General features: G+C 29.7%; 1 protein-coding gene across 2 annotated transcripts in view; it reads right to left on the bottom strand.

The window, feature by feature from the left end:
• LOC143228167 (putative glutamate receptor) overlaps positions 1-13,957 on the bottom strand; it is a 68,745-nt gene that overhangs the window by 17,807 nt on the left and 36,981 nt on the right. The window lies entirely within an intron of this gene.

Genomic DNA, 13,957 nt, shown 5'->3' with positions numbered 1-13,957 from the left:
TAAGCTTTACTGTCTCAAAATGGTGTTCTAAACTTACTGAAAGTAACAGAAAAATAAGCTTTACTGTCTCAAAATGGTGTTCTAAACTTACTGAAAGTAACAGAAAAATAAGCTTTACTGTCTCAAAATGGTGTTCTAAACTTACTGAAAGTAACAGAAAATAAGCTTTACTGTCTCAAAATGGTGTTCTAAACTTACTGAAAGTAACAGAAAAATAAGCTTTACTGTCTCAAAATGGTGTTCTAAACTTACTGAAAGTAACAGAAAATAAGCTTTACTGTCTCAAAATGGTGTTCTAAACTTACTGAAAGTAACAGAAAAATAAGCTTTACTGTCTCAAAATGGTGTTCTAAACTTACTGAAAGTAACAGAAAAATAAGCTTTACTGTCTCAAAATGGTGTTCTAAACTTACTGAAAGTAACAGAAAAATAAGCTTTACTGTCTCAAAATGGTGTTCTAAACTTACTGAAAGTAACAGAAAAATAAGCTTTACTGTCTCAAAATGGTGTTCTAAACTTACTGAAAGTAACAGAAAAATAAGCTTTACTGTCTCAAAATGGTGTTCTAAACTTACTGAAAGTAACAGAAAATAAGCTTTACTGTCTCAAAATGGTGTTCTAAACTTACTGAAAGTAACAGAAAAATAAGCTTTACTGTCTCAAAATGGTGTTCTAAACTTACTGAAAGTAACAGAAAATAAGCTTTACTGTCTCAAAATGGTGTTCTAAACTTACTGAAAGTAACAGAAAATAAGCTTTACTGTCTCAAAATGGTGTTCTAAACTTACTGAAAGTAACAGAAAATAAGCTTTACTGTCTCAAAATGGTGTTCTAAACTTACTGAAAGTAACAGAAAATAAGCTTTACTGTCTCAAAATGGTGTTCTAAACTTACTGAAAGTAACAGAAAAATAAGCTTTACTGTCTCAAAATGGTGTTCTAAACTTACTGAAAGTAACAGAAAAATAAGCTTTACTGTCTCAAAATGGTGTTCTAAACTTACTGAAAGTAACAGAAAAATAAGCTTTACTGTCTCAAAATGGTGTTCTAAACTTACTGAAAGTAACAGAAAAATAAGCTTTACTGTCTCAAAATGGTGTTCTAAACTTACTGAAAGTAACAGAAAAATAAGCTTTACTGTCTCAAAATGGTGTTCTAAACTTACTGAAAGTAACAGAAAAATAAGCTTTACTGTCTCAAAATGGTGTTCTAAACTTACTGAAAGTAACAGAAAAATAAGCTTTACTGTCTCAAAATGGTGTTCTAAACTTACTGAAAGTAACAGAAAAATAAGCTTTACTGTCTCAAAATGGTGTTCTAAACTTACTGAAAGTAACAGAAAATAAGCTTTACTGTCTCAAAATGGTGTTCTAAACTTACTGAAAGTAACAGAAAAATAAGCTTTACTGTCTCAAAATGGTGTTCTAAACTTACTGAAAGTAACAGAAAATAAGCTTTACTGTCTCAAAATGGTGTTCTAAACTTACTGAAAGTAACAGAAAAATAAGCTTTACTGTCTCAAAATGGTGTTCTAAACTTACTGAAAGTAACAGAAAAATAAGCTTTACTGTCTCAAAATGGTGTTCTAAACTTACTGAAAGTAACAGAAAAATAAGCTTTACTGTCTCAAAATGGTGTTCTAAACTTACTGAAAGTAACAGAAAAATAAGCTTTACTTGTCTCAAAATGGTGTTCTAAACTTACTGAAAGTAACAGAAAAATAAGCTTTACTGTCTCAAAATGGTGTTCTAAACTTACTGAAAGTAACAGAAAAATAAGCTTTACTGTCTCAAAATGGTGTTCTAAACTTACTGAAAGTAACAGAAAAATAAGCTTTAACTGTCTCAAAATGGTGTTCTAAACTTACTGAAAGTAACAGAAAAATAAGCTTTACTGTCTCAAAATGGTGTTCTAAACTTACTGAAAGTAACAGAAAATAAGCTTTACTGTCTCAAAATGGTGTTCTAAACTTACTGAAAGTAACAGAAAAATAAGCTTTACTGTCTCAAAATGGTGTTCTAAACTTACTGAAAGTAACAGAAAAATAAGCTTTACTGTCTCAAAATGGTGTTCTAAACTTACTGAAAGTAACAGAAAAATAAGCTTTACTGTCTCAAAATGGTGTTCTAAACTTACTGAAAGTAACAGAAAAATAAGCTTTACTGTCTCAAAATGGTGTTCTAAACTTACTGAAAGTAACAGAAAAATAAGCTTTACTGTCTCAAAATGGTGTTCTAAACTTACTGAAAGTAACAGAAAAATAAGCTTTACTGTCTCAAAATGGTGTTCTAAACTTACTGAAAGTAACAGAAAATAAGCTTTACTGTCTCAAAATGGTGTTCTAAACTTACTGAAAGTAACAGAAAAATAAGCTTTACTGTCTCAAAATGGTGTTCTAAACTTACTGAAAGTAACAGAAAAATAAGCTTTACTGTCTCAAAATGGTGTTCTAAACTTACTGAAAGTAACAGAAAATAAGCTTTACTGTCTCAAAATGGTGTTCTAAACTTACTGAAAGTAACAGAAAAATAAGCTTTACTGTCTCAAAATGGTGTTCTAAACTTACTGAAAGTAACAGAAAAATAAGCTTTACTGTCTCAAAATGGTGTTCTAAACTTACTGAAAGTAACAGAAAAATAAGCTTTACTGTCTCAAAATGGTGTTCTAAACTTACTGAAAGTAACAGAAAATAAGCTTTACTGTCTCAAAATGGTGTTCTAAACTTACTGAAAGTAACAGAAAAATAAGCTTTACTGTCTCAAAATGGTGTTCTAAACTTACTGAAAGTAACAGAAAAATAAGCTTTACTGTCTCAAAATGGTGTTCTAAACTTACTGAAAGTAACAGAAAAATAAGCTTTACTGTCTCAAAATGGTGTTCTAAACTTACTGAAAGTAACAGAAAAATAAGCTTTACTGTCTCAAAATGGTGTTCTAAACTTACTGAAAGTAACAGAAAAATAAGCTTTACTGTCTCAAAATGGTGTTCTAAACTTACTGAAAGTAACAGAAAAATAAGCTTTACTGTCTCAAAATGGTGTTCTAAACTTACTGAAAGTAACAGAAAATAAGCTTTAACTGTCTCAAAATGGTGTTCTAAACTTACTGAAAGTAACAGAAAAATAAGCTTTACTGTCTCAAAATGGTGTTCTAAACTTACTGAAAGTAACAGAAAAATAAGCTTTACTGTCTCAAAATGGTGTTCTAAACTTACTGAAAGTAACAGAAAAATAAGCTTTACTGTCTCAAAATGGTGTTCTAAACTTACTGAAAGTAACAGAAAAATAAGCTTTAAGCTTTAAAATGGTGTCTTACTGAAAATGGTGTTCTAAACTTACTGAAAGTAACAGAAAATAAGCTTTACTGTCTCAAAATGGTGTTCTAAACTTACTGAAAGTAACAGAAAAATAAGCTTTACTGTCTCAAAATGGTGTTCTAAACTTACTGAAAGTAACAGAAAAATAAGCTTTACTGTCTCAAAATGGTGTTCTAAACTTACTGAAAGTAACAGAAAAATAAGCTTTACTGTCTCAAAATGGTGTTCTAAACTTACTGAAAGTAACAGAAAAATAAGCTTTACTGTCTCAAAATGGTGTTCTAAACTTACTGAAAGTAACAGAAAAATAAGCTTTACTGTCTCAAAATGGTGTTCTAAACTTACTGAAAGTAACAGAAAAATAAGCTTTACTGTCTCAAAATGGTGTTCTAAACTTACTGAAAGTAACAGAAAAATAAGCTTTACTGTCTCAAAATGGTGTTCTAAACTTACTGAAAGTAACAGAAAAATAAGCTTTACTGTCTCAAAATGGTGTTCTAAACTTACTGAAAGTAACAGAAAAATAAGCTTTACTGTCTCAAAATGGTGTTCTAAACTTACTGAAAGTAACAGAAAAATAAGCTTTACTGTCTCAAAATGGTGTTCTAAACTTACTGAAAGTAACAGAAAAATAAGCTTTACTGTCTCAAAATGGTGTTCTAAACTTACTGAAAGTAACAGAAAAATAAGCTTTACTGTCTCAAAATGGTGTTCTAAACTTACTGAAAGTAACAGAAAAATAAGCTTTACTGTCTCAAAATGGTGTTCTAAACTTACTGAAAGTAACAGAAAATAAGCTTTACTGTCTCAAAATGGTGTTCTAAACTTACTGAAAGTAACAGAAAAATAAGCTTTACTGTCTCAAAATGGTGTTCTAAACTTACTGAAAGTAACAGAAAAATAAGCTTTACTGTCTCAAAATGGTGTTCTAAACTTACTGAAAGTAACAGAAAAATAAGCTTTACTGTCTCAAAATGGTGTTCTAAACTTACTGAAAGTAACAGAAAAATAAGCTTTACTGTCTCAAAATGGTGTTCTAAACTTACTGAAAGTAACAGAAAAATAAGCTTTACTGTCTCAAAATGGTGTTCTAAACTTACTGAAAGTAACAGAAAAATAAGCTTTACTGTCTCAAAATGGTGTTCTAAACTTACTGAAAGTAACAGAAAATAAGCTTTACTGTCTCAAAATGGTGTTCTAAACTTACTGAAAGTAACAGAAAAATAAGCTTTACTGTCTCAAAATGGTGTTCTAAACTTACTGAAAGTAACAGAAAAATAAGCTTTACTGTCTCAAAATGGTGTTCTAAACTTACTGAAAGTAACAGAAAAATAAGCTTTACTGTCTCAAAATGGTGTTCTAAACTTACTGAAAGTAACAGAAAAATAAGCTTTACTGTCTCAAAATGGTGTTCTAAACTTACTGAAAGTAACAGAAAATAAGCTTTACTGTCTCAAAATGGTGTTCTAAACTTACTGAAAGTAACAGAAAAATAAGCTTTACTGTCTCAAAATGGTGTTCTAAACTTACTGAAAGTAACAGAAAAATAAGCTTTACTGTCTCAAAATGGTGTTCTAAACTTACTGAAAGTAACAGAAAATAAGCTTTACTGTCTCAAAATGGTGTTCTAAACTTACTGAAAGTAACAGAAAAATAAGCTTTACTGTCTCAAAATGGTGTTCTAAACTTACTGAAAGTAACAGAAAAATAAGCTTTACTGTCTCAAAATGGTGTTCTAAACTTACTGAAAGTAACAGAAAAATAAGCTTTAACTGTCTCAAAATGGTGTTCTAAACTTACTGAAAGTAACAGAAAAATAAGCTTTACTGTCTCAAAATGGTGTTCTAAACTTACTGAAAGTAACAGAAAAATAAGCTTTACTGTCTCAAAATGGTGTTCTAAACTTACTGAAAGTAACAGAAAAATAAGCTTTACTGTCTCAAAATGGTGTTCTAAACTTACTGAAAGTAACAGAAAAATAAGCTTTACTGTCTCAAAATGGTGTTCTAAACTTACTGAAAGTAACAGAAAAATAAGCTTTACTGTCTCAAAATGGTGTTCTAAACTTACTGAAAGTAACAGAAAAATAAGCTTTACTGTCTCAAAATGGTGTTCTAAACTTACTGAAAGTAACAGAAAATAAGCTTTACTGTCTCAAAATGGTGTTCTAAACTTACTGAAAGTAACAGAAAAATAAGCTTTACTGTCTCAAAATGGTGTTCTAAACTTACTGAAAGTAACAGAAAAATAAGCTTTACTGTCTCAAAATGGTGTTCTAAACTTACTGAAAGTAACAGAAAATAAGCTTTACTGTCTCAAAATGGTGTTCTAAACTTACTGAAAGTAACAGAAAAATAAGCTTTACTGTCTCAAAATGGTGTTCTAAACTTACTGAAAGTAACAGAAAAATAAGCTTTACTGTCTCAAAATGGTGTTCTAAACTTACTGAAAGTAACAGAAAAATAAGCTTTACTGTCTCAAAATGGTGTTCTAAACTTACTGAAAGTAACAGAAAAATAAGCTTTACTGTCTCAAAATGGTGTTCTAAACTTACTGAAAGTAACAGAAAAATAAGCTTTACTGTCTCAAAATGGTGTTCTAAACTTACTGAAAGTAACAGAAAATAAGCTTTACTGTCTCAAAATGGTGTTCTAAACTTACTGAAAGTAACAGAAAATAAGCTTTACTGTCTCAAAATGGTGTTCTAAACTTACTGAAAGTAACAGAAAATAAGCTTTACTGTCTCAAAATGGTGTTCTAAACTTACTGAAAGTAACAGAAAAATAAGCTTTACTGTCTCAAAATGGTGTTCTAAACTTACTGAAAGTAACAGAAAAATAAGCTTTACTGTCTCAAAATGGTGTTCTAAACTTACTGAAAGTAACAGAAAATAAGCTTTACTGTCTCAAAATGGTGTTCTAAACTTACTGAAAGTAACAGAAAAATAAGCTTTACTGTCTCAAAATGGTGTTCTAAACTTACTGAAAGTAACAGAAAAATAAGCTTTAACTGTCTCAAAATGGTGTTCTAAACTTACTGAAAGTAACAGAAAAATAAGCTTTACTGTCTCAAAATGGTGTTCTAAACTTACTGAAAGTAACAGAAAAATAAGCTTTACTGTCTCAAAATGGTGTTCTAAACTTACTGAAAGTAACAGAAAATAAGCTTTACTGTCTCAAAATGGTGTTCTAAACTTACTGAAAGTAACAGAAAAATAAGCTTTACTGTCTCAAAATGGTGTTCTAAACTTACTGAAAGTAACAGAAAAATAAGCTTTTACTGTCTCAAAATGGTGTTCTAAACTTACTGAAAGTAACAGAAAAATAAGCTTTACTGTCTCAAAATGGTGTTCTAAACTTACTGAAAGTAACAGAAAAATAAGCTTTACTGTCTCAAAATGGTGTTCTAAACTTACTGAAAGTAACAGAAAAATAAGCTTTACTGTCTCAAAATGGTGTTCTAAACTTACTGAAAGTAACAGAAAATAAGCTTTACTGTCTCAAAATGGTGTTCTAAACTTACTGAAAGTAACAGAAAAATAAGCTTTACTGTCTCAAAATGGTGTTCTAAACTTACTGAAAGTAACAGAAAATAAGCTTTACTGTCTCAAAATGGTGTTCTAAACTTACTGAAAGTAACAGAAAAATAAGCTTTACTGTCTCAAAATGGTGTTCTAAACTTACTGAAAGTAACAGAAAAATAAGCTTTACTGTCTCAAAATGGTGTTCTAAACTTACTGAAAGTAACAGAAAAATAAGCTTTACTGTCTCAAAATGGTGTTCTAAACTTACTGAAAGTAACAGAAAAATAAGCTTTACTGTCTCAAAATGGTGTTCTAAACTTACTGAAAGTAACAGAAAAATAAGCTTTACTGTCTCAAAATGGTGTTCTAAACTTACTGAAAGTAACAGAAAAATAAGCTTTACTGTCTCAAAATGGTGTTCTAAACTTACTGAAAGTAACAGAAAAATAAGCTTTACTGTCTCAAAATGGTGTTCTAAACTTACTGAAAGTAACAGAAAAATAAGCTTTACTGTCTCAAAATGGTGTTCTAAACTTACTGAAAGTAACAGAAAAATAAGCTTTACTGTCTCAAAATGGTGTTCTAAACTTACTGAAAGTAACAGAAAAATAAGCTTTACTGTCTCAAAATGGTGTTCTAAACTTACTGAAAGTAACAGAAAATAAGCTTTACTGTCTCAAAATGGTGTTCTAAACTTACTGAAAGTAACAGAAAAATAAGCTTTACTGTCTCAAAATGGTGTTCTAAACTTACTGAAAGTAACAGAAAATAAGCTTTACTGTCTCAAAATGGTGTTCTAAACTTACTGAAAGTAACAGAAAAATAAGCTTTACTGTCTCAAAATGGTGTTCTAAACTTACTGAAAGTAACAGAAAAATAAGCTTTACTGTCTCAAAATGGTGTTCTAAACTTACTGAAAGTAACAGAAAAATAAGCTTTAACTGTCTCAAAATGGTGTTCTAAACTTACTGAAAGTAACAGAAAAATAAGCTTTACTGTCTCAAAATGGTGTTCTAAACTTACTGAAAGTAACAGAAAAATAAGCTTTACTGTCTCAAAATGGTGTTCTAAACTTACTGAAAGTAACAGAAAAATAAGCTTTACTGTCTCAAAATGGTGTTCTAAACTTACTGAAAGTAACAGAAAAATAAGCTTTACTGTCTCAAAATGGTGTTCTAAACTTACTGAAAGTAACAGAAAAATAAGCTTTACTGTCTCAAAATGGTGTTCTAAACTTACTGAAAGTAACAGAAAAATAAGCTTTACTGTCTCAAAATGGTGTTCTAAACTTACTGAAAGTAACAGAAAAATAAGCTTTACTGTCTCAAAATGGTGTTCTAAACTTACTGAAAGTAACAGAAAAATAAGCTTTAAACTGTCTCAAAATGGTGTTCTAAACTTACTGAAAGTAACAGAAAAATAAGCTTTACTGTCTCAAAATGGTGTTCTAAACTTACTGAAAGTAACAGAAAAATAAGCTTTACTGTCTCAAAATGGTGTTCTAAACTTACTGAAAGTAACAGAAAAATAAGCTTTACTGTCTCAAAATGGTGTTCTAAACTTACTGAAAGTAACAGAAAAATAAGCTTTACTGTCTCAAAATGGTGTTCTAAACTTACTGAAAGTAACAGAAAAATAAGCTTTACTGTCTCAAAATGGTGTTCTAAACTTACTGAAAGTAACAGAAAAATAAGCTTTACTGTCTCAAAATGGTGTTCTAAACTTACTGAAAGTAACAGAAAAATAAGCTTTAATTGTCTCAAAATGGTGTTCTAAACTTACTGAAAGTAACAGAAAAATAAGCTTTACTGTCTCAAAATGGTGTTCTAAACTTACTGAAAGTAACAGAAAAATAAGCTTTACTGTCTCAAAATGGTGTTCTAAACTTACTGAAAGTAACAGAAAAATAAGCTTTACTGTCTCAAAATGGTGTTCTAAACTTACTGAAAGTAACAGAAAAATAAGCTTTACTGTCTCAAAATGGTGTTCTAAACTTACTGAAAGTAACAGAAAAATAAGCTTTACTGTCTCAAAATGGTGTTCTAAACTTACTGAAAGTAACAGAAAAATAAGCTTTACTGTCTCAAAATGGTGTTCTAAACTTACTGAAAGTAACAGAAAAATAAGCTTTACTGTCTCAAAATGGTGTTCTAAACTTACTGAAAGTAACAGAAAAATAAGCTTTACTGTCTCAAAATGGTGTTCTAAACTTACTGAAAGTAACAGAAAAATAAGCTTTACTGTCTCAAAATGGTGTTCTAAACTTACTGAAAGTAACAGAAAAATAAGCTTTACTGTCTCAAAATGGTGTTCTAAACTTACTGAAAGTAACAGAAAAATAAGCTTTACTGTCTCAAAATGGTGTTCTAAACTTACTGAAAGTAACAGAAAAATAAGCTTTACTGTCTCAAAATGGTGTTCTAAACTTACTGAAAGTAACAGAAAAATAAGCTTTACTGTCTCAAAATGGTGTTCTAAACTTACTGAAAGTAACAGAAAAATAAGCTTTACTGTCTCAAAATGGTGTTCTAAACTTACTGAAAGTAACAGAAAATAAGCTTTACTGTCTCAAAATGGTGTTCTAAACTTACTGAAAGTAACAGAAAAATAAGCTTTACTGTCTCAAAATGGTGTTCTAAACTTACTGAAAGTAACAGAAAAATAAGCTTTACTGTCTCAAAATGGTGTTCTAAACTTACTGAAAGTAACAGAAAAATAAGCTTTACTGTCTCAAAATGGTGTTCTAAACTTACTGAAAGTAACAGAAAAATAAGCTTTACTGTCTCAAAATGGTGTTCTAAACTTACTGAAAGTAACAGAAAAATAAGCTTTACTGTCTCAAAATGGTGTTCTAAACTTACTGAAAGTAACAGAAAAATAAGCTTTACTGTCTCAAAATGGTGTTCTAAACTTACTGAAAGTAACAGAAAAATAAGCTTTACTGTCTCAAAATGGTGTTCTAAACTTACTGAAAGTAACAGAAAAATAAGCTTTACTGTCTCAAAATGGTGTTCTAAACTTACTGAAAGTAACAGAAAATAAGCTTTACTGTCTCAAAATGGTGTTCTAAACTTACTGAAAGTAACAGAAAAATAAGCTTTACTGTCTCAAAATGGTGTTCTAAACTTACTGAAAGTAACAGAAAAATAAGCTTTACTGTCTCAAAATGGTGTTCTAAACTTACTGAAAGTAACAGAAAATAAGCTTTACTGTCTCAAAATGGTGTTCTAAACTTACTGAAAGTAACAGAAAAATAAGCTTTACTGTCTCAAAATGGTGTTCTAAACTTACTGAAAGTAACAGAAAAATAAGCTTTACTGTCTCAAAATGGTGTTCTAAACTTACTGAAAGTAACAGAAAAATAAGCTTTACTGTCTCAAAATGGTGTTCTAAACTTACTGAAAGTAACAGAAAATAAGCTTTACTGTCTCAAAATGGTGTTCTAAACTTACTGAAAGTAACAGAAAATAAGCTTTACTGTCTCAAAATGGTGTTCTAAACTTACTGAAAGTAACAGAAAAATAAGCTTTACTGTCTCAAAATGGTGTTCTAAACTTACTGAAAGTAACAGAAAAATAAGCTTTACTGTCTCAAAATGGTGTTCTAAACTTACTGAAAGTAACAGAAAAATAAGCTTTACTGTCTCAAAATGGTGTTCTAAACTTACTGAAAGTAACAGAAAAATAAGCTTTACTGTCTCAAAATGGTGTTCTAAACTTACTGAAAGTAACAGAAAAATAAGCTTTACTGTCTCAAAATGGTGTTCTAAACTTACTGAAAGTAACAGAAAAATAAGCTTTACTGTCTCAAAATGGTGTTCTAAACTTACTGAAAGTAACAGAAAAATAAGCTTTACTGTCTCAAAATGGTGTTCTAAACTTACTGAAAGTAACAGAAAATAAGCTTTACTGTCTCAAAATGGTGTTCTAAACTTACTGAAAGTAACAGAAAAATAAGCTTTACTGTCTCAAAATGGTGTTCTAAACTTACTGAAAGTAACAGAAAATAAGCTTTACTGTCTCAAAATGGTGTTCTAAACTTACTGAAAGTAACAGAAAAATAAGCTTTAACTGTCTCAAAATGGTGTTCTAAACTTACTGAAAGTAACAGAAAAATAAGCTTTACTGTCTCAAAATGGTGTTCTAAACTTACTGAAAGTAACAGAAAAATAAGCTTTACTGTCTCAAAATGGTGTTCTAAACTTACTGAAAGTAACAGAAAAATAAGCTTTACTGTCTCAAAATGGTGTTCTAAACTTACTGAAAGTAACAGAAAAATAAGCTTTACTGTCTCAAAATGGTGTTCTAAACTTACTGAAAGTAACAGAAAAATAAGCTTTACTGTCTCAAAATGGTGTTCTAAACTTACTGAAAGTAACAGAAAAATAAGCTTTACTGTCTCAAAATGGTGTTCTAAACTTACTGAAAGTAACAGAAAAATAAGCTTTACTGTCTCAAAATGGTGTTCTAAACTTACTGAAAGTAACAGAAAATAAGCTTTACTGTCTCAAAATGGTGTTCTAAACTTACTGAAAGTAACAGAAAAATAAGCTTTACTGTCTCAAAATGGTGTTCTAAACTTACTGAAAGTAACAGAAAAATAAGCTTTACTGTCTCAAAATGGTGTTCTAAACTTACTGAAAGTAACAGAAAAATAAGCTTTACTGTCTCAAAATGGTGTTCTAAACTTACTGAAAGTAACAGAAAAATAAGCTTTACTGTCTCAAAATGGTGTTCTAAACTTACTGAAAGTAACAGAAAATAAGCTTTACTGTCTCAAAATGGTGTTCTAAACTTACTGAAAGTAACAGAAAAATAAGCTTTACTGTCTCAAAATGGTGTTCTAAACTTACTGAAAGTAACAGAAAAATAAGCTTTACTGTCTCAAAATGGTGTTCTAAACTTACTGAAAGTAACAGAAAAATAAGCTTTACTGTCTCAAAATGGTGTTCTAAACTTACTGAAAGTAACAGAAAAATAAGCTTTACTGTCTCAAAATGGTGTTCTAAACTTACTGAAAGTAACAGAAAAATAAGCTTTACTGTCTCAAAATGGTGTTCTAAACTTACTGAAAGTAACAGAAAAATAAGCTTTACTGTCTCAAAATGGTGTTCTAAACTTACTGAAAGTAACAGAAAAATAAGCTTTACTGTCTCAAAATGGTGTTCTAAACTTACTGAAAGTAACAGAAAAATAAGCTTTACTGTCTCAAAATGGTGTTCTAAACTTACTGAAAGTAACAGAAAATAAGCTTTACTGTCTCAAAATGGTGTTCTAAACTTACTGAAAGTAACAGAAAAATAAGCTTTACTAACAGAAAAATAAGCTTTACTGTCTCAAAATGGTGTTCTAAACTTACTGAAAGTAACAGAAAAATAAGCTTTACTGTCTCAAAATGGTGTTCTAAACTTACTGAAAGTAACAGAAAAATAAGCTTTACTGTCTCAAAATGGTGTTCTAAACTTACTGAAAGTAACAGAAAATAAGCTTTACTGTCTCAAAATGGTGTTCTAAACTTACTGAAAGTAACAGAAAAATAAGCTTTACTGTCTCAAAATGGTGTTCTAAACTTACTGAAAGTAACAGAAAAATAAGCTTTACTGTCTCAAAATGGTGTTCTAAACTTACTGAAAGTAACAGAAAAATAAGCTTTACTGTCTCAAAATGGTGTTCTAAACTTACTGAAAGTAACAGAAAAATAAGCTTTACTGTCTCAAAATGGTGTTCTAAACTTACTGAAAGTAACAGAAAAATAAGCTTTACTGTCTCAAAATGGTGTTCTAAACTTACTGAAAGTAACAGAAAAATAAGCTTTACTGTCTCAAAATGGTGTTCTAAACTTACTGAAAGTAACAGAAAAATAAGCTTTACTGTCTCAAAATGGTGTTCTAAACTTACTGAAAGTAACAGAAAAATAAGCTTTACTGTCTCAAAATGGTGTTCTAAACTTACTGAAAGTAACAGAAAATAAGCTTTACTGTCTCAAAATGGTGTTCTAAACTTACTGAAAGTAACAGAAAAATAAGCTTTACTGTCTCAAAATGGTGTTCTAAACTTACTGAAAGTAACAGAAAAATAAGCTTTACTGTCTCAAAATGGTGTTCTAAACTTACTGAAAGTAACAGAAAAATAAGCTTTACTGTCTCAAAATGGTGTTCTAAACTTACTGAAAGTAACAGAAAATAAGCTTTACTGTCTCAAAATGGTGTTCTAAACTTACTGAAAGTAACAGAAAAATAAGCTTTACTGTCTCAAAATGGTGTTCTAAACTTACTGAAAGTAACAGAAAATAAGCTTTACTGTCTCAAAATGGTGTTCTAAACTTACTGAAAGTAACAGAAAAATAAGCTTTACTGTCTCAAAATGGTGTTCTAAACTTACTGAAAGTAACAGAAAAATAAGCTTTACTGTCTCAAAATGGTGTTCTAAACTTACTGAAAGTAACAGAAAAATAAGCTTTACTGTCTCAAAATGGTGTTCTAAACTTACTGAAAGTAACAGAAAATAAGCTTTACTGTCTCAAAATGGTGTTCTAAACTTACTGAAAGTAACAGAAAAATAAGCTTTACTGTCTCAAAATGGTGTTCTAAACTTACTGAAAGTAACAGAAAAATAAGCTTTACTGTCTCAAAATGGTGTTCTAAACTTACTGAAAGTAACAGAAAAATAAGCTTTACTGTCTCAAAATGGTGTTCTAAACTTACTGAAAGTAACAGAAAAATAAGCTTTACTGTCTCAAAATGGTGTTCTAAACTTACTGAAAGTAACAGAAAAATAAGCTTTACTGTCTCAAAATGGTGTTCTAAACTTACTGAAAGTAACAGAAAAATAAGCTTTACTGTCTCAAAATGGTGTTCTAAACTTACTGAAAGTAACAGAAAAATAAGCTTTACTGTCTCAAAATGGTGTTCTAAACTTACTGAAAGTAACAGAAAAATAAGCTTTACTGTCTCAAAATGGTGTTCTAAACTTACTGAAAGTAACAGAAAAATAAGCTTTACTGTCTCAAAATGGTGTTCTAAACTTACTGAAAGTAACAGAAAAATAAGCTTTACTGTCTCAAAATGGTGTTCTAAACTTACTGAAAGTAACAGAAAAATAAGCTTTACTGTCTCAAAATG

This window comes from Tachypleus tridentatus, chromosome 10 (genome assembly GCF_004210375.1).
Source record: "Tachypleus tridentatus isolate NWPU-2018 chromosome 10, ASM421037v1, whole genome shotgun sequence".
Classification (NCBI taxonomy): domain Eukaryota; kingdom Metazoa; phylum Arthropoda; class Merostomata; order Xiphosura; family Limulidae; genus Tachypleus; species Tachypleus tridentatus.
This window is presented reverse-complemented; position numbering and strand designations above follow the sequence as displayed.